The 24,887-nt window shown below is 41.4% G+C and overlaps 1 protein-coding gene, 1 long non-coding RNA gene and 1 other non-coding gene across 3 annotated transcripts in view; all 3 read right to left on the bottom strand.

Moving 5' to 3' along the window:
* JAZF1 (JAZF zinc finger 1) overlaps positions 1–24,887 on the bottom strand; it is a 354,117-nt gene that overhangs the window by 281,225 nt on the left and 48,005 nt on the right.
* The window catches only part of LOC134761764 (uncharacterized), a 31,411-nt gene continuing 14,839 nt past the window's right edge, over positions 8,316–24,887 (bottom strand). The window contains exon 2 of the long non-coding RNA XR_010140856.1: positions 8,316–10,412. This is a non-coding gene — a long non-coding RNA (uncharacterized LOC134761764). The remainder of the gene's footprint in view (positions 10,413–24,887) is intronic.
* On the bottom strand, positions 10,032–10,138 carry LOC112134553 (U6 spliceosomal RNA). Its single transcript, XR_002915954.1, has one exon. It is a non-coding gene; the product is annotated as a U6 spliceosomal RNA (small nuclear RNA).

The following is a 24,887-nucleotide window of genomic DNA, read 5'->3' as shown; positions in this document are numbered from 1 at the left end:
TAGATCCAGCACCACACCTAGGCACGCCTCACTTCCCTGAGCTCAGAAGGCATTTGCTCCATCAGGGCTAAAACAATGAGCTCCCAGGTCCCAGAGGCCCACTGATCAGACCTGGGGGGTGGAATGCAGTAACTCTCTTCTTCAGAGGACAGGCTTTTCCAGACGGCAGTGTGACAATACAACCTCAATTCTGCAACTGGTTCTCTGCACTATCTTTAGTGTACCCACTGATTCACTCAACAAGTATTTCCTCAGCCCTTGCTCTGCCAGGCACTGGACTCGGCATTACTTTTTCCTAGTCGAGACAGTCATATCCAGGCCCAGTTAACGCCCTGATTGGATTAACCTTCCAACCTCTCTTCACGCTTACCTTTCCAGCAATGCCAAATTCATTCAGTCTCCAAGGTCACTGGCATCCTAGTTTCAAATGAGGAGCCTCGTCATGGTGCTCCTATTATTACATTTTGGTGGCAGGATAGCCCCTGCCCTTGGTTTCCAAGCTCATCTCTCTGTAATCAAAACAACTTTACTCTTTGTTGTCTTTACTCTTTCCTGCCAGTTCTCTTTGCTCCTCTAACATTCACTTGCTCAGTTTCTCATGGATCTGATCATCCCACGAGGCAGCCTGATCAAGGAGGGCCTGTCCTCTGTGGAGAAAATGAAACCCTTGTGCACTGTTGGCAGGAATGTAAACTGGTATAGCCACTATGGAAAAAACAGTACGAAGGTGCCTCAAAATATTAAAAACAGAACTACTGTGTGATCCAGCAAGCCCACTTCTGGACAGATGCCCAAAGAACACAAAATCAGTATCTCAAAGAGATACCTGCACTCCTGTGTTCACTGATGCATTATTTTCAATAGCTAAGCCAGGGAAACAACCTAAGTGTCCATCGATGGATAAACAGATTTTAAAAATTGTGGTATTCATACACAATGGAAATTATTCAGTCATAAAAAAAGGAAACCTTGCCATTTGCAATAGCATGAATGAACCTTGAGGGCATTATTCTAAATGAAAAAGTCAGACACAGAAAGACAAGTACTGTATGATCTCACTTATATGTGGGAACTAAGAAAGTCGAACTCATAGAAACAGAGGGCAGAATTAGAATGGTGGTTGCCAGGGGCTGGGGGTGGATGGCTGGAGGAGGAATAGGAAGCCATTAGCTAAAGGATATAAACTTTCAGTTATAAAATGAATAATTCTGGGGATGTAATTAATAGCACAGTAACTATAGTTAACAATACTGTTTTATATACTTGAAAGCTGATGAGAGGGCTGGTCTTCAATGTTTTCACCACACACAGAAAGATAACTATGTGAGGTGATGGGTCAGTTAATTAGCTGGTTTCTGGTAATCATTCCACAATGTCGACATATACCAAAACATCACATTGTATATGGTAAATATATTCACTTTTAATTCATCGGTGATACCTCAATAAAGCGGGGAAAAATAAAATTGAAATTTAAAAAAATAATAATTTAAAAAATGGCCTATCCTTTTCCTTATTCAGGTAACTGATATACCACATGCCTACATATTTCATCTGATAACCCATAATCGCTCTCCCAAGGTATATCAACCACCTGCCCAGGAAAAAACATCTGCAATAACAATAGTACTGAATACTGTAAAGCACTTCCAATTATACCATCTCAATCCATCCTCAACACTGTGAAATGGCTATTACTTAACTCATTTTACACACAAGGAAACTAAGGTTTGTACAAATTAACTAGTCCTAGATAATAGAGCTAGTGAATGGCTGAACTGGGACTCACTCTGTCAACAGGCTGCTAAATAAGGATCCTTCCATCACCCACTCTGCCAACCCCTGTTCAGTATTAGCCATGAGAGACTGTGGGGATGGAGGGCACTTACCTTGCCTCATCTCCTGAAGGCCAAACAGGGCCAACAACTGAAGAGAGAATCAGCCAAGCCAAAACAGATGGGCATACGAGGACTTGAATCCTAAACAGCCTAAGTGAATTTAAAAGAGTAGTAGTATCCAACGAGAAGTTGTCAGAAAAGAACTCAGAATGAAGCTGCAAAGGTTACATTACAAACTACACTAGATATTTTTTTAAGGAACAGCTGCACGTCACACACATTTATCAATAAAAAGGAAAACATTCATTTGACTCCTGAAGAGTTAAAATTTTAAAAGAAGACTGGTCAAGAGGAAAATAATCAACTGAAAAGAATTATAATTAGAAAGTTTAGGCCGGGCATGGTGGCTCACACCTGTAATCCCAGCACTTTGGGAGGCCAAGGTGGGCAGATCACCTGAGGTCAGGAGTTCCAGACCAGCCTGGCCAACACAGTGAAACCCCATTTCTGATAAAAATACAAAAATTAGCTGGGTGTGGTGGTGTGTACCTGTAATCTCAGCTACTTGGGAGGCTGAGGGAGGAGAATCACTTGAACCTGGGAGGCAGAGGTTGCAGTGAGCCGAGATCACACCATTGCACTCCGGCTTGGGCGATAGAGCGAGACTCCATCAAAAAAAGAAAAAAGAGAGAGAGAGAGAAAGAAAAGAAAAGAAAAGAAAAAAGTTAGTTTAAAAACAAATAAGCAAAAATCCAGGATTCTCAGACTAAGATGTTAGAGTTCGGTTACCAAGGTGTGAATGGGACGGTGCTTTCTGCCTCAGTGTCCTAAAGACTAAGACGTGGTGATGTGCCCACATGGCTGGCCACAGGGTAGCATGATATCTCAGTCACCTAAAATCACACTCGCAACCCGGGAGCCTTGCCTGGGAGGGACTTCTAATTCCATCCAAAAGTTTTGTTCTCCTCTTATTTTTGTGAAGATAGCAGTAAAAACTACCACTGGTAATACATTTAAAATTAAAAAGTAGGGTGAGGGAAAATGCTTGCAATCTGGTCAACAAGATGGACAAACGACCCTGATTTTCTGGCTTAGAGTTTCCTGAGGACTCTGCTACAGTAGACAACTAGATCTGGCTGAAGAAAAGTAAGGAATTCATAGAAAATCTTGGTCTATTTTATGCTTGATACAACCCAAGTATCAAAGTATTCGTGGATAAAGGGATAGTCTGTTGTTTTCCTACTTAGCAAAGTAATGCTAATCCAGTTAAGTTCAATACTTCTTGCAAATCTACCGTAGGCTTGCCTGCATCCTTGCCAAATCTGGTTATAGGCACAGAAGTAATAAACAGAAAATATTCATTTGCTTCCATGTTTCTACTTTCTGACCACTGGAGACATTTCTCTTTAGGGTTCTGTTTTATTTATTAGGGTTTTGTTACATTTTATTTATGTGTTTCTTGTTTATTAATTCATTTGGTGAGCTTTTTATTGAGGAAGAACATGCAATAAAGGATTTTCCTTCAGTTTTATGGTGAAATATAAAACTAGGCCTTTATAAATTATCATCGTTTTCTACCACATAACAGCTATGTCTTTGAATAAGTCACAATGCTTCTTTGAGGAGGTTCCTCAGTAAAAGGCGGATAATAAAATCTATGCTATTCATCTTAAAGTGGTTTTTTGAAGGCCAAATCAAATGATGAATCAAAAAGTGCTCTGTAAGTATTAGAGGATATTGTTACTTATTATTAGCACAGATAGCTATGGATCAGAAAACCTAGTAACAACAACAGTGTATTTACCTTCAGGAGACTTCCCAAGGGTGTGTGTGTGCATGCAGCATGCATGCATGTGCATGTGCGTGTGTGTTACCAGCAGGAGAAGTAGGGTGGCTCTGTGCCCTGCAGCCAGGATGATCATTTCCCAGGTGCAACTATATTTCCGCAAGCATCAGAGTTCAAGGAAGAAACAAGACTTGGGACAGCTGTCTATATGCCTGACCTAGAATTGTGTAGTATTACGGTGCCATACCAACATCTAATTTTTAATCATTCCAACTCTAGAGCTGTTTTTTCACTTTGCTTTTGTTTCCAGAGCTTCACTGGTGGCAAAGGATACTTGAAACGTCCCAAACCTATGATTTTATGATCATGAGGTGTCTTCGCCTCTCACCTGCTGGTGACAGATACTTGGCTGTCCCAGAGTTACTTAGAACAAGTATCACTAGGAAAGAACTTTCTGAAGAAACCTTAGTGGCCTCCAAATTGGCAACGGAAAGAAACCAAAAGTTAGTGGAGGCGAAGTCACTGACATAACAATGGAGGCCAGTTTCATTAGTTTCATTCACTGAAGCAAAACTTGGACCAGAAGACTCATTATTCAAACCAGATGCTGATTTTGTAACATTCACTTCAGTGATGAACTGCCTCCATTTTCTTTTTATTTTGAATACGCAATATTACAAAGCAGACAAATCACCACGTTAACATGAGCACTCTTAAAGTTTGTAAAGTTGGTTTTAAAAAAAACTGAGTGTAGAAAATCTGTTTTCAAAAGTTTATTGCCAAAAGCATTTTTTTTTAAATTTTTAAATCATGTGACAAAAGAAATGCTACAATTGGTTTAAGATAAGATCAATTATGGGCAGCAATGAAATTACCTTTTAATGATAATTAGCCCCAAATCTTGATTACTGTCAGCTTGAATTATCTGGTCATAAGGCATACAAAGTCCTGTGTTCATCTGTCTCAAACAAGAATGAATGGTGGGCCTGCCCCAGGTTAGCAGTCAAATAAGATGGGAGGCAGTGGAGGAAGGGGAGCAAATGAGGCAAAGAAGGCTGACCGTACAGACCTCAAGTGCTTAAGAGAAAGCAAACATCATAAAAATTTGTATCAAGCACAAAACTCACTTTTAAAAACAGCCTGCTGATAAACTTCCTCTTAAAAATGATTATTCTGTATCTCTTGTCAAAAGAATGACGAGGATCAGATCTCAACCCCAGAAAAAATAGTGAGCCTCTCCAGGGAGAAATTGAACCAGGTCGAGCTCAGGAGAATATGAAAGCAGAAAAAGGGGAATGGAGCCTGGAAAGACGACCTGCACCTCTGGACATAATCTCGAAGGAGAAATGGGAACCCGCCTCCAGTTCAGGGCATTCGGAGGTGACACAGCCTTGTTGTGTAACGTCCAGGTTTGTTCTCAGAGTCTGGCCTGGTGAATCGGTATCCTACAAACAAGGCAGTGTAACTTCTGGGGGCCCAACTCTGTTGCTTTATGGAGACAGACTATAGTATTTAGAGATGGAAATGATCACCAGCCTCATTTTACAAACAGAACCAAGGAGGCAGAGTGAATCCTCATGGGACTAACTAATGGCAAAGCCAGTTCTCCAACCCACGTGTCCTGACTCCTTTACCCAGCTGCTCCTGTCCTCTCTCCCTGGGCTGGTGGTGAGGCTCTGAAGAACAGTTACTAACACTGCTGCTGAGGAGCACTCACTCACCACAGTCTGTCCACTATGAAAGGACATGCTCCTCTCTGGCCTTGGGCGTTCTCACCTGGTTATTCAACACAGATATCTGCAAAAGAACATCTGTATTCATATTGGAGCTATAACTCCTATTTACCAAAACCTACTATGGACCAGGCACAGTGCTAGGCCCCTGCATTCATTCACCTCTCGTAATGCCTATAACTTAGGATGTGTTTAAGCCTCATTTTACTCAATAATGAGGCTTAGAGATGTGAAGTAACTTGCGAAGTCCACACCACTAGGTAGTGAGAGTCCTAGGTTCAAACTGGTTTTTCTAGCCACTGAAGATACTGTACTTTCTACTACACTACTAGCTCTCAAAATTTTGCTAAAGAAAGAGCTCCTCATTCAGCTGATTATGAGAGCTGCACAGGAAGCTTTACCTGATGAAAATAACCAGATCTCTATATATGAAATAAGTAGATTCTGAACAATGGTAATAATGCTTCTAAAATCTTGGGGGGTAAACACAGGCCCTTTCAGTTTACTTTGCTAAAGAGAGAAGTTTCTTGCAAATTCTAATTTTTCCTTCCAAAAATCTTTGCTCCACATATCTTGGGTATTGTTTATTATTCTTCATTTCTCTTTAGAACAAAAGCTTAATGCAACAGAAGAGAAGGACAATGGGAATATTAACAAGCAAGAATAACTTTCCACGGAGTTGGTAACCGAAGTAAGATCCCACAGACCAGACTGTGGAGAACTTCATTATTCCAGCTCACCGCCTCCTTGGAGCTGGCCATGCTCCACTGATGCTTTCACCTTCTGGCAACCACCTGCTACCTTTACCTTCTGCAAACACAGGCACCTGGCCAGCCTGGATAATTCTGCTCTCTGAACAGAACACAGATAATTCCCATCTTCCAGTCTGAACACAGCCCCGAAAACTAGAACTCACTGTGGGTTTGGTGCTACTGACATCTCTGCAGTTTGTAATCTTCTGCTTGCAGGGAGGCTGGCTTGTTCAAAGCTAGAACACTCCAAAGAGGCCTATTCTTAACCAAGGAAGGCTGACAGGTTGGAGCCTGCTTTCCTCAATATATAGATTAGACAAATAGAAGCATCATCAAGGCAAACCTGGCATGTTGTACTCTCAACCAAATACAACCAACTTCTTTTTAGGGTTTTTTTTTCTTTCTACTTTTAGGGTTTATTTACTGGCAGTTTCAGGTCTGGAAATACAAAAAGGAACATGACATGGGTTCTGCCCTTGAAGTGCTCCCAGTCTGGTGAGGGAGACAATACCTTTCAGGGGATAACTGTGGTACTGAGGATGAGTGTGAGAACACAGAGGTCTACTAGATGCTATAAGAAAATGGGACAGGGGAACTAGGGATGCCTCATCAAAAAAGGGGCCACGTGAACGGGGCTTATAGATGAGTAGGAATTTTCTGGGCAACAAAATGGAGGCGAAAGGACATTCCAAACAGAAAGAACAGTGTGTTCAGAGACTCAAATTTATCAAGAGGCCTGCAGTCCAGGAAGTAAAGAGAAGCAGCGTTTGTATGTGCAGGGAAGTGGGGAATGGGTAAAGGAAGGATCTCAGAGACTATTTACAAAGGGTCTCTGTAGGCATGTAGGAGGCAAGAGGTTTTAAAGCAGTGAAATGACACACGTAGGTTTTGTTGTTGTTTTTAAGTAATTCTGGCAGACATGCTGACTGTGGATAGGAGGCTACATCAGGGCTGCACAAAAGAAGTAAAATGCCAACCAAAGGGCCAAGCCACATATGTAATTTTAAATTTCCTAGCAGCCACATTTAAGGTAAGAAAAGACAAGTGAAATTAATTTAATAATATGCTTTAACCCCTCAAACCCAAAGTGCTATCTTTCACCATGTAATCAAGAGTTTTAAAATTATAAATGAGATAGCTTACATTCTTTTTTTCATACTAAGTCTTCTAAATCAGGCACAGTACAGCACATCTCAATTTAGACTAGCCACATTTCAAGTGCTCAAAAGCCAGATGTGGCCAGTGACTACCATAACGGACAGCACAACTGTAGATAAACCACTACAGCTAATATAAGACCCACTTAGGAGGCTGTAGTCAACACTACCAACAAGAAATGATAAAGCTCTGGGAAGGTATTTCTGGCCCGTGGACATATGTTGAACTGGCACTGAAATACAACTGTAAAGACATGTAACTTATTTTTTGTTTTGAATAGGTAATACTTTACAGGCTTCAAATATAAAAATAATACAACAGAGTACACAGTGAAGAGTATGGCCCCCTGCCTCTTCCTGCTCACCACATCCTTATCCATGCTATCCCCCACCCACCTACTAAAAGTAACCACTTTTATTGAGCTCCTTTTGTTTGTTTATCCTTTCAATGTTTCTTCATGCAGATTCAAGCAGATATGACCATAGACTCATATTCTGTCTCCTTTCTACATCAAAGGGAGCATACTATATATGGTTCTATACCTTGGTGGGTTTTTTTTTCCCATTTAATAACATATCTTGGAGGTCTTTCCATATCAACATATGAAGAGTTTCCATGCTCTCTTTAAAATGCTGCACAATATTCCACTGTAAAGGTGGATCATAGTTTATTTAACCAGTCTTTCTCCAGTGGATACTTGAATTGCTTCCAGTCTTTTCTATTATAAACAATGGTCTAATGAGACACCTACTCTATAGGTCACCGCATAGGTATTCAGATGTATCTGCAGGAGAAATTGCCAGAGCCAGACTGCTGGGTCAAAGGGTAATTGTATTTGTAATCTTGATAGATGAAAACTGGCTGAACTGGCCTTCATGAGGGTTATGCCATTCTGTACTCTCAGAAGTACAGTGCTGATGTTTCCACAACTGGTCAACAATGTCTAAGTGTCACACTGTAGAATTTTTGCCAATCTGATAAAGTTAAAAGTGCTACTTCAGCACAGTTTAAGTTTGTGATTCTCTTATTATGTGTAAGGCTGAAGATATTTTGGTAGGTTTGAAAACAATCTATTTCTTTCTCTCTCTTTTTTTTTTTTTTTTTTTTTTTGAGACAGAGTCTCGCCCTGCCACCCAGGCTGGAGTGCAATGGTGCGATCTTGGCTCAGTGCAACCTCCACCTCCCCAGTTCAAGCAATTCTTCTGCCTCAGCCTCTGAGTAGCTGGGATTACAGGCACGTGCCACTACGCCCAGCTAATTTTTTGTATCTTTAGTAGAGACGAGCTTTCACCATGTTGGCCAGGCTGGTCTCAAACTCGAACTCCTGACCTCGTGATCCACCTGCCTCAGCCTCCGAAAGTGCTGGGATTACAGGCGTGAACCACCGCACCCGGCCAAGACAATGTTTTTCTTATTCTGAGGATAATCTGTTTATATCCTTTGCCTAGGCTATTGGTATTCCAAGTCATTTTCTTTTTCTTTTTTCTTTTGAGACAGAGTCTCACTCTGTTGCCCAAGCTGGAATGCAGTGGTGCGATCTCGGCTCACTGCAACCTCTGCCTTCCAGGTTCAAGCGATTCTCCTGCCTCAGCCTCCAAGTACGTGGGATTACAGGCATGCACCACCAAACCCAGCTAATTTTTGTATTTTTAGTAGAGACAGGGTTTCACCATGTTGTCCAGACTGGTGTCAAACTCCTGACCTCGGATGATGATCCACCCGCCTTGGCCTTCAATCAATAAGAAAGTCATTTTCTTATTCATTTGTAGAAACTCTTTATATGGAGGTTAACTGTCCACTGCAAATAGTTTCTTCTCTGATTGTCATTTGAATTTGCTTATGGCATTTTTTTTAATCAGGTAAAAATACTTTATTTGAATTTAGTCAAATTTATCAATTTTTTTAAATGGCTGCTGGATTTTGAGTCATGGTTAAAAAGTCCTTCTTACTTCAAGGTTATAAAGGAATGTCTTCTAGTTTCTCAGCATTTTATGCAGATACAAATATATATTTGTATATTGAAATCCTTCTTAAAAATATCATTTTTCACTTTTTTCCAACTGAGGTAGACTAGACATTTGCTGAATTGCCTTTCTGATTTCTCCTTCCTTTCTTTCTTTGTCATAACTCTGTTGAATATGACACTGGTCATCATATAAAATTAATTGATCAAGTTGGAGTTTATCTGAATGGTATGAGATATGGAACCAACCTCACCTTTCTCCAGATAGCTACCCACTTGGCCCAATAAAAATTTCATCATTATCCCATGGAAAACACAATTTTAAATACTATTCTATTTGTGTGTAGACAGCAACCTAGATTTTTATAAACTCATGGTTCTAATTCTCTAGTCTAGACACTACAGAGGTAAATACAACCTATGTTATTCAATTATTTATGGGAACTGCCAAGTTTCATGAAACTGCATTCATCACATCATCAACAATATCTTTTGAGCAGATGCTTGACTTGAAGAGATATACAGACACAAACTGTCATTTAGAAGTTTACAACTGGGAGGTTGCTAAATTATTTTTCACAATTAATTTGTTTAAAAAGCAAGCAATACAACACAATTAAAGTCTGGCAAAACTCACAGAATTCTGGTTTACTCAAGTTTATTTTATATGAACACCAGTGCAGTATTCAAAAAAAAATTACAACAAAAATAGGACAGGGAAAACAGGCAAATCTGAAAATGTCTGGTTCACCTCAGCTGGAAAAGTGGTAAATGACATTTCTCTGAGTGTTTCATAAGGATAAAAATATAAAATGCTTCATAAATGTGTGTGTCATCCTTGCATAAGGGCCATGCTAATCTTCTCTGTATCTTTCCTATTTTTGCATATGTGCTGCCAAGAGGAGCACAAAAAGAATGTTTTTGGCCAGGCACGGTGGCTCACACCTGTAATGCCAGCACTTTGGGAGGCCGAGGCAGGTGGATCACAAGGTCAGGAGTTCGAGACCAGCCTGGCTAATATGAAGCCTCGCCTCTACCAAAAATACAAAAATTAGCCGGGCATGGTGGTGGGCGCCTGTAGTCCCAGCTACTCAGGAGGCTGAGGCAGGAGAATCGCTTGAACCCGGGAGGCAGAGGTTGCAGGGGCCAAGATTGCGCCAGGGCGACAAAGTGAGACTCTGTCTTAAAAGAAAAAAAAAGAATATTTTTTAACAAGGATCTAACGTTCCCAATTATTTCTATTTGAAAATTTCTCATAAACTGGAATTTTTAAAGTAAAAATGTAAAAGCTATAGTATTCTATGGCAAATGACCTTGTATTTCATTACTAATTCTAATTTTCCATATTAACATTCTTCAAGTTTTTATTCAATCCATAATGTACACATTACTCTGTCATTTGAGGTTGTAAGATTAGTTGGAGATCTATTTCTAAGAGAGTTTTACACACACACACACACACACACACACACACACACACACAGAGTCATGAGCAGCATATCCTTCAAAAACAGCAGAGGGATCTGTTCCTGCAAGGGGATGCTCATTAATTAGACACAAATTATAAAACTTTCACATAGCAGATGATCTTACCAGATAAATAGCTATGACAACAAAATGCCCCTACATAAGAAATAAAGGCAATGCTGGGGAAGAGAGCAGGGAGAATCCCTTGGAATGAAAGCTCCCTAGACATGAACAAAGTATGGCTCCTAAGACCTCTGTGCTGTTAAAAGAAACAGTTGAACTGGAAGCCAACAGCTCTGTGAACCAAGAGGCAGTGGCCATGCTGCTCCTCAGGCAGCCCCCGGTCTCCCTACCCACTCCCACCCTCAAGAAGCTCCTGCTTCCCATGGCAACCTGCAGACCATCACTCACAAACCTGATCTCCAGCCCTGAGAGGACGCTCCAGAATTTCAACCATTTTTCGGCTTGCAAGTAAGTGCCTAATGGAGATGATTTGCCTTTCTGTCATACCTAAGTATCTAAAACTAACCATTAATACCCGCTGCCCCTCCCCTCCAACAAAACCCTACTTTGTTTCCTCTATGCCAATCATATGATCATTTTCCAACTTACCTGGACTCCTTAGCACCTCAGACTGCAGGCATCTTCTGACTCAACCTCCCCTTGACACCTACTATTATAACCACTCAGCAAGTCTGTTTCTGTGATGTCTCCATCCTGCCCATCCTTTTTGTTTCCAATGCCACTCATCTATTTCAGACCCTCCTCATGACCCTGTGCCCACTTCATAATCTCTTAATTTGCTTCTTCATTCCTCCATTTACAATCGGCTCTCCACATGGCTGCCATGGACCTTTCCTAAATGGTACTTTCTCAAAAACCTTCCACGCTTCCCCCTACTACTTACATGACAGCCCCAAATTATGCCATTAATCATTTCATTCACTCAACAGATATTTACTGAATACCCACTACGTGACAGATGCTATTCTGGGCATTTGGGACACATCAATGAACTGATAAAAACTCTTGCTTAATCTTGTCTTAACCCGTTTTCTCCTGCACCTTACCCCACTAGTCCCCTACGTAACTGTAAGCATTACCTATACATATATCTGTATCAGCAGTTATATTTTACTGTACTGATACATTCAGCGATGCCTAACAAGCCCCTACCATGTGTTAGATCCAGCAGTCAGCAAGACAGATATAGTCTTTTCTGTTCCCTCTAACCCTGCCATCCTAAAATATGCAATCCAACCCCTCCAACCTCCACAAAGACTCCCGTAGGCACCCAAGCCCACATCAGGGGCCATTAATTCCTCTCTGTCTTGCAACAGCGCTTATCTTATCTTGTAAAAGGACTTATGGTTTTCATTTGTTTGGTGGGGTTTTGTTTTTGTTTTTGTTTTTAAGCTTTTCAGGGGTTTAATGAAACTCCCTAATTAGAGTAAAGGTCTTAGAGGATTGGATGCTTATTCTCTTCTTTGTACTCCCTAGAATGCCATGATCACTGAACACTATAGCCAAAGGAAACTTCTGACCCCCGTTCATCAAACCCATATTATTGCTTGAGGAACTTGAGACACAGAGAAGCTAAACTGTAATATCAAATGCTAAAAAGAAGTGAATAAAAATATGAAGGAAATAAAAATATGAAGGAAGTCTAGCAGGCATCCTTCCCTTTGTCCCTAGGGGTAGAGGAAGGAAGATGTCTGAACCACTAGTCGCACACAGTTCTTTTTTTTTTTTTTTTTTTTTTTTTGAGACAGAGTCTCTCTCTGTTGCCAGGCTGGAGTGCAATGGCGTGATCTCAGCTCACCGCAACCTCCGCCTCCCGGGTTCAAGTGATTCTCCTGCCTCAGCCTCCCGAGTAGCTGGGATTTTCATTTAACTCTGGAATTCATGCAGGGGCTCTCAAGTTGTCTGATGAATTGTTTGGAGCTTCTCCCCAGATGAGGCCTAACTAAGCTGGGAAGCCACCCCAAGTGGGAGATTTGCTCAGCTCTGCCCTGCTGCTCTCTTTTCAATCCCCCACTCCTTGCATTTGCTTGGGACCTAGACGATGCTAATAAACCAAACCCTAAGCCCAGATACTTACCAGAACTAAACCCTAGGCCCAGATATTACCCACCCCCCGCCTTGAAATCCAGGGGTTCCACTGGGCATGGTGGCTCACACCTGTAATCCCAGCACTTTGGGAGGCCAAGGTGGGCAGATCATTTGAGGTCAGGAGTTCAAGACCAGCCTGGCCAACATGGCTAAACCCCATCTCCACTAAAAATACAAATATTAGCTGAGCATGGTGGCGCATGTCTGTAATCTCAGCTACTCGGGAGGCTGAGGCTGAAGAACCCTTTGAATCTGGGAGGCAGAGATTGCAGTGAGCCGAGATCGCACCACTGCACAACAGAAGGAGACTGTCTCAAAAAAAAAAAAAAAAAAAAGAAAAAGAAAGAAAAAGGAAATCCAGAGGTTCCCTTATTCTGCCATATCAAGGCTTTACCCTCCCCTCTGGCCAGTGAGCTGCCCCTGCCGGAAGCCAGAGAGCTCTCTAAGGGAGGTAGCTGTTACCCTTAGCTAGAGGTAGAATGGCACTACAATTAAAAGGATCTACAAGCGCAAAGTAAGAATAAGCATACGAGACATTCAATTTGAAACAGGCTGGTAGAGTCCAGGAATCATCTACAAAGCTGTGAGATGTAGCATGGTATATCCTGCTGTAAGATTTTTAACATGAGCTCCATTTCTGTATCCATGTGATTTCCTCTCCACTATTCGTATGACACTCAAGGGGGAAATGTGTGATCCTATTTTCATCCCACCCCTGTGCTCACTGAAATGACAATTGGTGCTCAGTAATGTTTCCTGAATCCCCTAATAGTGAAAGTCAAATCTAACAGAGGCATAGTTGCATACATGTGACCAATGTAGATAAGAATGTCTCATATGTTTGTACATTTCTCTGTGGGGCCTAGAAAAAGTGATAGCACTTAATTGGGCATAGATTATGAAGTCCATGTTGACCAAGTTAGACACCCTTCAGGTGTTGTTTTACACAGCTTTCCCATTATTCACAATAAATCTGCACTCACATTTTATAATCACCCTTCAATGTCCCAGTCTTTTGGTTTAGCTGAATCTCATAATCTTGGAAGCTGACAAAAGTTCTCTCCCAAGCTGCCATCACACCTAGAGGATAGTTTGGTGCCAATGTTCACATAGAAAGAAAAGTTTTCAAGATCAAAGAATATTCCTTGCATTTATGAAAATCTTTGAGGTATAGAGACTTTCTACCTAGCAGCAGCCAGCGAGTGGCCTTGTTTATTTCTGTTTAAATGAACTGTTAAAAGCAGAAGAAACATATCATTCTAAGCTCCAATTTTAAATCTTCTATCTGATTTTAGTTTCTTGGGGGAAAGAAATAAGAATTCATGTCTGAGCCAAAACCAAATACATACAAGTCCTGCCATCAGTGATACAGCTGCCAGAGAGACTTCTCTAATGCGCTCCCAAACTCATGTTTCAGTTTTTCCTCCCCTTCCTCCCCTGCAAGCAGGATGGGCATCTTCCACCCAATCCAGGCTCCCACCATGTCTGGAACATGCTCTGTAGCTCAGCTTATGTGAACATCTGAACCTTGTTTTCCAGAACCCAGCCACCATGACCCAGGTCAGCCTAACAGTAACTGCTGACCCAGACCACAGGGCTGGAGCTCTTTTGGGTGCCTCCTGGCTTGAGTTGAAATTGGTTCAAGCAACTAGGGTGAGGCTGGGGCACCAAGCAGGATTGAAGGGGTTCTCCGGGCCCAGATCTGTGGAGGAGGAAAAAACAGTGGCTGAGGAACCACCTGGGCCTGAGATGTCAATGCGTCCTGCCTTCCATCAATCCACCAGACCTGAACAGATAAAATATTAACGTATCATTGCTTGTAAGGTTAGGGCAATCCCGGAACACCAACCAACACCACTCAAGCAGGGACGCAGCACTCATGTGTTCATTCATTCATTCTCTATGTAACGAGCCCCTCCATAGTTATAGGGGGATACATCCCAATTTGGAAAATCTAGTGAGCCTCTAGTTAGCTAGAACGCAGAGAAGTATAAAATTCCATTAACTGGAATGATGGGTTCCTTCACATAAGTGACATTTCAGCCTCAATGAAATTCTCACTATTTCCTGAACACACCAAGATGCTGATATCCTATCTAAAGACGCCTCTCCCTCTTCTCTGCCAGCAGCAATCAGTTCTATTTATCCTTAAAGACAAAGATGTCACCTCCCTGGGAAGTTTTTTCCAACTCCCCCAGCCTTCCCAGGAGACTTTCCAGCCACGTCACCCTGCATGTCCCACCCTCCCTCTCTCCTCTAGCCACACTGCCCTTTTCTTCATTGCTTCCATGTTAAGTTGCTTTCTGTCTCAGGGCCTGTGCACATGCAATTTGCTCTTCAGAAATGTTCCTCCCTGTACTCTGAATCATGACCACCCCCAGCACCTCAACCCCTACCACTCACCCCTTCATCGAAGTAAGTCTCATCTTCAGATCTCAGTTCAACCAGCAGCCTTCCCTAACCCCTCAACATTATTCACCCTCACAGCAGCCCATGCCTTTCCTTTCCTGCACTTATCAGAGCTATACTGGTAGAACTGTGATATGACCTGATTAAAGTCTATTTCCCCACTAGACTGTAAGCTCCGTAAGAATAGGGACCATGACTATTTTTATCTTTCATTGCAACCCCAGTGACCAGCACAGTAGCACATAGTAGGCACTGAGGAAAGATTAGCTGAATGAACAAATGACCTTCTCTATAGTGTCTGTGTCATTATATTCTAATTGCCCATTGTGTGCTGGCCACAAAGCCTGGCCCCTGCCAGCCACGTCAAGAGGCAAACACTTTCCCAGAATTCATTTAAAAATGGAAATGGACATGTATCCCTATCACCTGTACCTTGTACATACACATCTATAACAATGATGGAAGGTAGAAATAAGGGTCTTAAAATCCTGGGATTGATGACTCTTACTAAGGTCAGGAAAAAGTGTTCATAGAACAGATCCAAAAAGGTAGAAATACTAACCAAAAATCAAGGGGGCAGGTAATATTACTGTTTCTGATCAATTCTAACCTAACCAGAAATGTCACAACCAAGAAACCCCATTTCCTGCCTCTTCTGTTGATGTTTCAGCTGTTTTGACTGCTGAGAAAGAACAAAACAGTGAACAGGAGACGGAATATGCCACGTGCAGCATCTCGGTCAGTCCCTGTTTGGGGCTGACTTGTGTCCTTCCAAAATTCATATATTAAAGTCTTAACCCCCAGTGCCTCGGAAAGTAACTATTTGGAGATACGGCCTTTAAAAAGGAAATTAAGTTAAAATGAGGCCATTAAGGTGGGCCCTAATCCAATCTGATTAATAAGAGGAGAGCAGGACACACAGAGACCCCAGGAGTGTGCACGCACAGAGGAAAGACCCGTGAGGACACAGCGAGGGGGCGGCCATCTGCAAGCCATGCAGAGAGGCCTCAGAGGAGACCAACCCTGTCAGCACCTTGCTCCTGGACTCACAGTGTCCAAAGCTGTGAGAAAAATACATTTCTACCCTTAATGCCAACTGGCCTGTGATACTGTGTGCTGTGGCAGCCCAAGCGGTTCTCGAGAGAAAGGGAAGGAAGAGGTTCCAAGTATCCGCTGCCCAACCCACTCTTCACCATCCTGGGTGTCATCTTCTCCCCAGTGCCGTCCTTTCATCTTCATTTGACCAGTAAGGACACTGAGGCTCAAAGCCACAGAGGGGGCTGAGCCAGAACTTGACTGCAGGGCCATGTGCTTCCGAAGTCCATGTCCTTTGCACTTTACCTTCAGTTCAAAAGACCAAAGTGGAGTATAAAATATGAAAGCAGATTCCATTTTGCTTTTCTTAGCCCTTAGAAAAGGGGGGAGATCACCACTTTAACTAAGTTGAAGAACCAGACACATTTAAATAAAGTAACTGAAATGCTGTGGAACAGATGTGAATAGGAACTAATTTTGCTTTTTAATGAGCATTTTGATCAGATCAATACTACAAAATGCTAAACTGTACAATGCCATTACTGTTTAAATGCATCTACCCAGCTGACTGGCTCAAAGACACATTACAGTAGCTAAAAAATGTACTTTCTCTTTATAAGAGCAGGGTCTATTATGTAAAATAAAGTCATAAAAATTTTAATTGCACTGCATAAAGGACAGAACCTGATCTAGCCTACAAACCATGGAAAGCAGAGAAAAGTAAAATGCAGCTGAATGCTTAATCAGCTGTCTGTCACCTTCTGAATAGTGCCTAATATTCTAATTATTAGTCACCACACTGAGAAGGTGCAATTATGGAACAGGGAAGATTGCTTTTTTTTTGTTGTTGTTAACCCACAATTTGGAAGGCCTTCACAAAAATATTAAAGACCCAATAAGCTATAAAGCGAAAAAAATGGTTAACAGTTAAAATTCAGTTTCCCCCCAAAGCATTTTTTAAAAGCTTTGAAGTTGTATTGACAGATATGACTAACAATTGTAATCACAGAAATAAATGTAGTAAAACGATAATTTATCTGTCACAATTTACCGAGGGGGAAAAAGTGCAGCACAAGCAGCTGAATTGTGAAGTTAAATGAAAGCAAAGATAGAACCCGGTTTTTAATGAAATGTGGAGCATTATTAATTGGTTTCCTAGCAACAGCGGGGCTAAAATTACTTAACATGTCTGTTCAATCAGATGCAAATTTGAGTGTTATCCTTTAAATGTTGATTATAGTTGGTCTTTTCAGATGCAAATCCAATGTGTAAAGTGAATGTAAATGTTGACAATGCTGATACAAAAAATCCCCTGATTAACATCATTCTGGTGTTCAAAGCACTAGAGTTGAGGATATTCCCTTGGAAGGACTGCAAGCTGCCAGGGTTGCCCATCTTGTCTGGCATTTTCCTGTACCTGTCCTCCCTGTCCCACCTCACCACCATCCTCACTCAGTGCAAGCATGAGAGACGACTAAAAAATGAGATTGCTGGGCCTTGTGATTTCTCAAGCACTGGTTTCTCATCAGTGCTAAATGATAGAGACAGATGATGTTTTCAGCTTAGAATTCCATCAGCTGATGCAAGGGCCTTGCCAACCCAAGACCAAGGTTGGTCTCAAGTGTAGTTTTTCAGATGGAGCAAGACCTTTGGGTGACTCCACCGGAATGGGATCCAAGCAAACAAATTCCCTACAAGACTGCCAAATAAGGCAGCCTTCCTCAGCTATACCCTGGCTTTATCCTATGGTTCAAGTGTAGCATATTCCAGTAAATGGAGGCACCAGGAAGGGGTTAGGGGTGGGAAGGATGTAGCCCCTTCATAATCTCCATCATCCCCCAAAGCTACCCTAGTAACACACTACTCCAGACAAAAGCAAAGTGCTTGCCTCACTTTCACTCTCATGCAACAAATATTTATTGCACAGTTACTATTTGCCAGGCAGTGATCTTAGGGAGCTGGAGACACAGAAGTGAATTAGAAAAAGTTCCTACTCTCACCCCCAGTAGTTCAGGGGAGAGACAAATACATAAACTTAGAAACAATAATTTCGGGTAGTAATAAGTGCTAGGAAGAAAAAAGTAGCTTAATGAGGAGAGGGGGATGGGCACGGCTGGGGGACCACTTTGGATAAGGTCTTTTGGAGGGAGGATACCTTCTGCACAGACCTAAAGGAAAAGGAGCAAGCTAGGCAAGGTGCGGGGAAGCGAGTCTCACTCAGAGGCAGGAATGACCTTGGAACAGCACAGAGGCCAGAGGCTCTGAGTGTGACGAAGAACAGGAAGGGGAGCGGTGATGATGCAAGAGGAGCAACTTTGAGATAAGCTCCTAAACCATCTTCCAGCAAGACTGCACTCCCCATTCCCCACCTTACAGTGTTTCAGGGACACAAGTGTCTCTAGAGCCACCTCAGGGTACAGTGCAGGAGCAAAAGTCTGCCATGTGAGGAAGAGGAGAGGGAAAGGAAGGGGAGGGGAGGAGTGAAAACAAGAAGGGAGGAGAGAGGAAGAGAAGAGAGGGTGAGTCCACGGAATCCTAAAGGCCATCTCCTTTCCAGGTCAAGGCCCAGTCCCTTTCCAACCCTACCCCACCCCCAAAAAGCTTCCATGCCAATGGAAAGTACATTCTTAAACTGATCTCCTCTAGAAAACAGTGAATGGCTTTTCTGGCCAAAGCCCCCTGTCTCTCAATGAACACTTTGTTCCAGACACTCAATCAAGGCTCTGGGATATCCCAGGCAGTGATCAACAAGACATATATTCCAGAAAGTTCTAAAGCTTGCTTTTCATTAGAATTGACAGTCTCCTGACAGCTAAATACTAGGCGAAGGATCCTAAGGCTAACCTTAAGAGTACTGGGGCAAGGGAAAATGGACAGACCCTTCCTGCAAAGCATCTCACTCTAGCCTTAGAAGTCATGCCTTCAGTCTTTGAAGTATTTAAGGGTTACTATTAAATGCAAATGCCCTTTAGAGAAACATGTGTAACCTTAGGTATAACCCATGTCAGGGTGGGGATACAGATGCCAGAGGAGGCTGTGGAACGGGGATGGAACCTAGTCTATCGAGTGGCCTAGCATGGACCTGCATTGGGAATGGTGACAATGTCAAGGTATGCAAAGGGAGTTGTGATGCCTGACTGGAAAACACAAACCTTCACCAGGACTTGCCTTAATTCATATTAACCCTTAGAGAGAAACACCACTGGCACCTCATTTCACCAGGGAGGTCTAAAAGAAAAAAAAAGTGCCAAAAAGTTTTATTTCATGAAAAGCAGAGATAAATGTCAAAAAAAGAGAAAATGTGGCTGTATTAGTCCATTCTCAGACTGCTAATAAAGACATCCCCAAGACTGGGTAATTAATAAAGGAAAGAAATTTAATTGATTCACGGAGGCCTCAGGAAACTTTACAATCATGGCGGAAGGGAAAGCAAACGCATCCTCCTTCACATGGCAATAGCAAGGAGAAGTGCCGAGCAAAAGGGGGAAAAGCCTCTTATAAAACCATCAGATTTCATGAGAACTCGCTCACTATCACGAGAACAGCAGCATGGCGGGTGTTCTCATGATTCATGAGAAGTGCCCTCATGATTCAATCACCTCCCACCGGGCCCCCCCATGACACATGGAGATTATGGGAACTACAATTCAAGATGAGATTTGGGTGGGGACGCAGCCAAACCATTTCGGTGGCCTACCACTCAATTACAAAAAAGAGATATCCTCTCTTAGTAGCATCTACTCAGAGTTCCAGGAGGCCATATTAAATTGTGAGTTAAGAATCAGGTTGTACATGTGATCACAGTCCTGGTTACTGAGATGTATCTTCTAGGTCAGTGGCTCCCAAAGTCTGGTCCCTAGAGCAGCAGCTGATGTAACACCTGAGAACTTACTAGAAATGCATATTTGACTGGGCGCAGTGCTTCATGCCTGTAATCCCAGCACTTTGGAAGGCCGAGGCAGGTGGATCACGAGGTCAGGAGTTTGAGACCAGCCTGGCCAATATGGTGAAACCCTGTCTCTACTAAAGATACAAAAATTAGCCAGGTGTGGTGGCACACACATGTAGTCCCAGCTACTTGGGAGGCTGAGGGAGAAGAATCGCTTGAACCTGGGAGGCAGAGGTTGCTGTGAGCTGAGGTCGTGCCACTGCACTCCCGCCTGGGTGACAGAGTCCATCTCAAAAAATAAAAATAAAAAAGAAATAAAGAAATAAAGAAATGCATATTCACAGGCCCGGCCCCAGACTTAATGAATTAGAAATCTGGCAGTGGCCCCAGCAACCTGTGCATTAATAAGCCCTCCAGGAGCTTCTGATGCACAGTATATTTGAGAACTACCATTCCAGGCCAATTCAGCAAGAAGGTGTGTCTTGCTGAGTTTATATTTAGCACTGACTTTACATTTGCTGAGTTTATACTTAGCACTGACTTGCTGCAAATTATTTCAATCAGCAGGAAACCAAGGATAGCTGCACTATACCTCCTGCATGATGGCACACATTCAAAATAAACACATTCATGGTGTGAATTCTTTCACATAATGACTTCTTCAAAAGAATGTACTACTCAGAACACAAGATGCTGATTTAGTGATTTCTTAAGATAACCCATTGTTCTGACTGGGAGATAAGTAAAAAGAAAAAAGTGAGTTATTCTTTAGGAAACTTAAGTTTGGGGTAGCCTTCTGAGAGTAGCTCTGAGAATCACTGGGTTCTCTGTTTTTATGCAAGACTCTTTTCCTTGACCCTTCGTGGCCAGCTGTCAGGTCTCCATCCTAAACAGCAGGAGCCCCCTAGCATTGGACAGAGGGTCTTAGTCATACAAGAAGACCCTCTGTGAATACCCCCCAAACTCCCTCTACCTCTCATATTTTAGAGAGAATCATATAATCTCTTAGTGTTCCTGACAACAAAATGAATATTATGCAGGCGTATGGTTACTTAAAAACTCTGAAGATGAAAAAAGAGCCTAGAAGATACTTTAACATGATAAGATAGCTACACATGGAGAAATCTACAAGCAGAAGGATGAATCTCAAATGTAACTGCACATCAGAATCACTTGTGATGCCTAATAAGAATAGAGATTTCTGGGGTCCGAACATTTTTTATTCATTTGGTGTGAACTGGGGCCCAAGAATCTGCCTTTTTCGGCGGGGGGGGGTCCATGAATCTGCACAGGTGATTTTGATACAGGGATTTGTGTTTAACTTATCTACATGGTAACTTCTCCAGTTTTCAAGGGGTATTAATATGGCATAATGAGAGAGGGCTTTTTAACTTAGGGAAACAAAGCAATGCTATACCAAAAGAACTACAAGTTCCTTTTCCCCTGGGTGTTTACTAAAGCAGTTGAGAAAAAGTCTGTATGTCTCTCATTAAAGTAAGTTTTCAATAAGTAATTTTTTTCTTTCAATAAAGTTATACATGTTCATTATAAAAAATTTAAAAAAGAAAAGAAAGAAAAGCAAAAGGGAGAAAGTATAAAATACCCACAATCGCACCATCCAGAGATAAGTTGGTACATTACATTTTTCCAGATAACGTGCTGGCTGTTTCCAAATACATTTGTTTTTAATAGTGGGATCAGAGTATATGCAGTTACTGTGTTGTGTGTTTTTTACATCTAATAACACTGTCAATATCTTTCCACCACTCCTCAATTCTTTAAGATATAAAGTGAAAGAATGCCTAAACATGAACTACTGATTTTTTTTAATCAAGGAATTAAAATTCTATGTAACCAGCACATAAATACAAATATTTATGTCACTTGTACAACTATGCTAAAAATCTAACTGTTTTTATTAAACTGATTTTGTATTGAGGCAGAGTTTATTAGTAACCTTTACTAGCTCATTAGCTCATTTTAGTGAAAGCATGCACATTACTGGAGGCCTCTGGATACATCTACAATACATTCATACAACAAGTATCCACTTTAATGAAATATATTAGACAAAGGTTTTTCTCATGAAATCCAAAGGGAGCCAAAAGACTCTACTGGAAAAAAAACAAAACAAAACTGAGGACCCTCCCCCACCACAAAAATGTTTTTTTAACCTGCCCTGAGAGTCTATAAACTAATTCTGTTCAACTAGGGAGTGGCTGAAAAATAAATATATTTCACAGAATGCACTCATCATAAACTGAGAGCTAAATTCTTGCATGTTTATAAATGAGACACAAAGAATGTGAGTTTATGTAACAACCCACATTCACATTCCCTTGCAAGGCCTGCTTGGTATCAGAAAGCTTGTAAAAGCTTCAACACAGTAGTCACATGAACGTAGGCAAGCCACTTAATGCTTCTATGTTTCAGTTTCCTCATCTGGAAAACATGGACTCTACTAAACAGCATCTGCGCTAATTTACTCAGGGTTTTCTGAGGGCCACATGGGATAAAACATGAAGCTCTATGGAGACTGTCGAGTGGTACTCCAATGTGATCAGGAGTCTAACTGGTATTTCTCTCTCTCTCGAAAGGGTGCTCGCTCACCATTCCTTAGTCTATTGCCCACACACAGTATTCTGCAACTTCCTGAACACAAGAGATTGGATAGAATACCAAATGTATGTGTGTTGGGCCAAAGAACAGAGATTAATTTAATCTTTCAATATTTGGCCTGATGACTGCTTTACAATGGAATCAGACCGATGGATCCCTCACTACCATCATGAAAAGTTATATATTCTGGGAAAATCTTTGTGAATAATAATTATCTGAGAATTATCGGGCATGGTCCCAAACTGAGCTTATCATCACCATTACCTGGTAAGCTTTTCAGAAACAAAGGATTCTCAGGCCTCACATCACAGATTCCAGAGCTTTTAACTTAATCACATACAAAATTTTAAGATGCCCTAACTTACCTTAGTAGTTTCTATGCCAAATTATCCTTGACAAAAGATTGTTCATTCGTTTCAGTAAGACTGGGACCCCTCAGTGCAATATGATTGAATTGCATGTCAGTAATTTGTATATTCACAAAGACAGATGACCCTTAAAATGAGTGTTCTCTATCACTTAAAAAAAAAAAATCTAAATGAGTATATCTGACTGTACACAATAAACTTTCTCCCTATTGCCCCATGTTAGGGAAATAACAGAAGATTCTCAATCCCTTTCCAAAACACTTTTTATTTCACCAGAGCCTTCTCTCCTTACATAAATAAAACCACAATATGCACTAGATGACTAGAATCTTTAAAAAATCCTTAAAATTATAGGTATTATCTCTTTTTCCTATAAGCATTTCGCAAAATGAACAGACATTTGGTCCATGGTTGATACAACCTTGCCTTTGAATATATGGACTAAGCTCTGTTCAACATTCTTTTATTCATCCAACAAATGACCCAAATAAGCACTTCTCAACACTAACCACAAATCTTCAGGGCTTATCCTGGAGCAGTATCCTACAATTTGCATAGAGTTTTGCTACCACTCTCGGAGAGTCAAATATTGCCTAATTTTTCTAAGCTCTAGGTTGGAAAACTGGGCTGTTACTTTGCCATGGGCATTTGTTCTCAAAAGTTTCTTCTGCTATGGGAAAATTGACAGAACACTTCATTCGATGTATTATTAGAAGTGATTCTTGAAATTTAATGGAATGGAAAATGCAATGCACAAATCTTCAAATTTATTGTACTAAACAATCTCTCTGGAATATATGGGGCAAAGACTGACCACATGAAATATTGATTTGGAAAAAAAATACTCTTTGATCCTACTACCCCCATGATCAGATGCTTCTTGGGTAAAACATTTCCTACTTGGAATTCCATGGAGAATATCATTACACGTAATTTTCCTACTATAACTGATGACATGGAATGCAATAAGTGCTCATTTTGAAAACATGTGCGCTATTGGTCACTTGGTTTCCATCAGAGAATACTAATTAGGGTAAGCAGTACATGGCGGTCTTGGCCCAAAAGACAGTTAGCAATGAATTCATTAGGGAGAACGAGGATCAGCAAGGCTCAGCTAATTTATAATATTGACCACAACATGAAATCAAGTCGTGTTCCAGAACCGGAACTCATTAAAAATGCAGTGGGAGAAGAGGGAGCAAAGACTGTTTTACTTAGAAGCTTAAAGACTTCTGGGAACAAAGTATCAGGATACCCATAGCTTAGGGGAAACCAGGGCTGCCCGCAAAGATTTCAAAGGAGTCAACTTCAAGGACATGGAAAGATTCTTAAGGGTGGTAAGGAGAGGATTAAATAGAAGTTATAAAGTGAAATTATTGCGACGGCAATTGGAGCTACACATAAGGAAGCAATTTCCAGCCATAATTTTAATTAGGAGCATAGAATGATCTTCTGTGTAATGATGACCCTTCATCATTAGCATTATTCAGAATTACCCTGCATCCACATGTATAAACATAGAGTGGAAATTAAACATAGACATGGAAGAAAGGTCAACCATAATCACATCTTTCAGATCCTCCAACTGCAGGTGAAACCTCTCAAACAAAATACAGTTAGCTCTCAATGTATAAATATTCAACTTACAAACAATTGATAAATACATTGTCACCACTGCCCCCAACCCCTACCCATCTCTGAGCCTTCACACTGTGTACTCCTGACTATGGAACTCCCTGCTGCTGCTGCAGTAGCGAC

Source organism: Pongo abelii, chromosome 6 (assembly GCF_028885655.2).
Source record: "Pongo abelii isolate AG06213 chromosome 6, NHGRI_mPonAbe1-v2.0_pri, whole genome shotgun sequence".
NCBI lineage: Eukaryota > Metazoa > Chordata > Mammalia > Primates > Hominidae > Pongo > Pongo abelii.
This window is presented reverse-complemented; position numbering and strand designations above follow the sequence as displayed.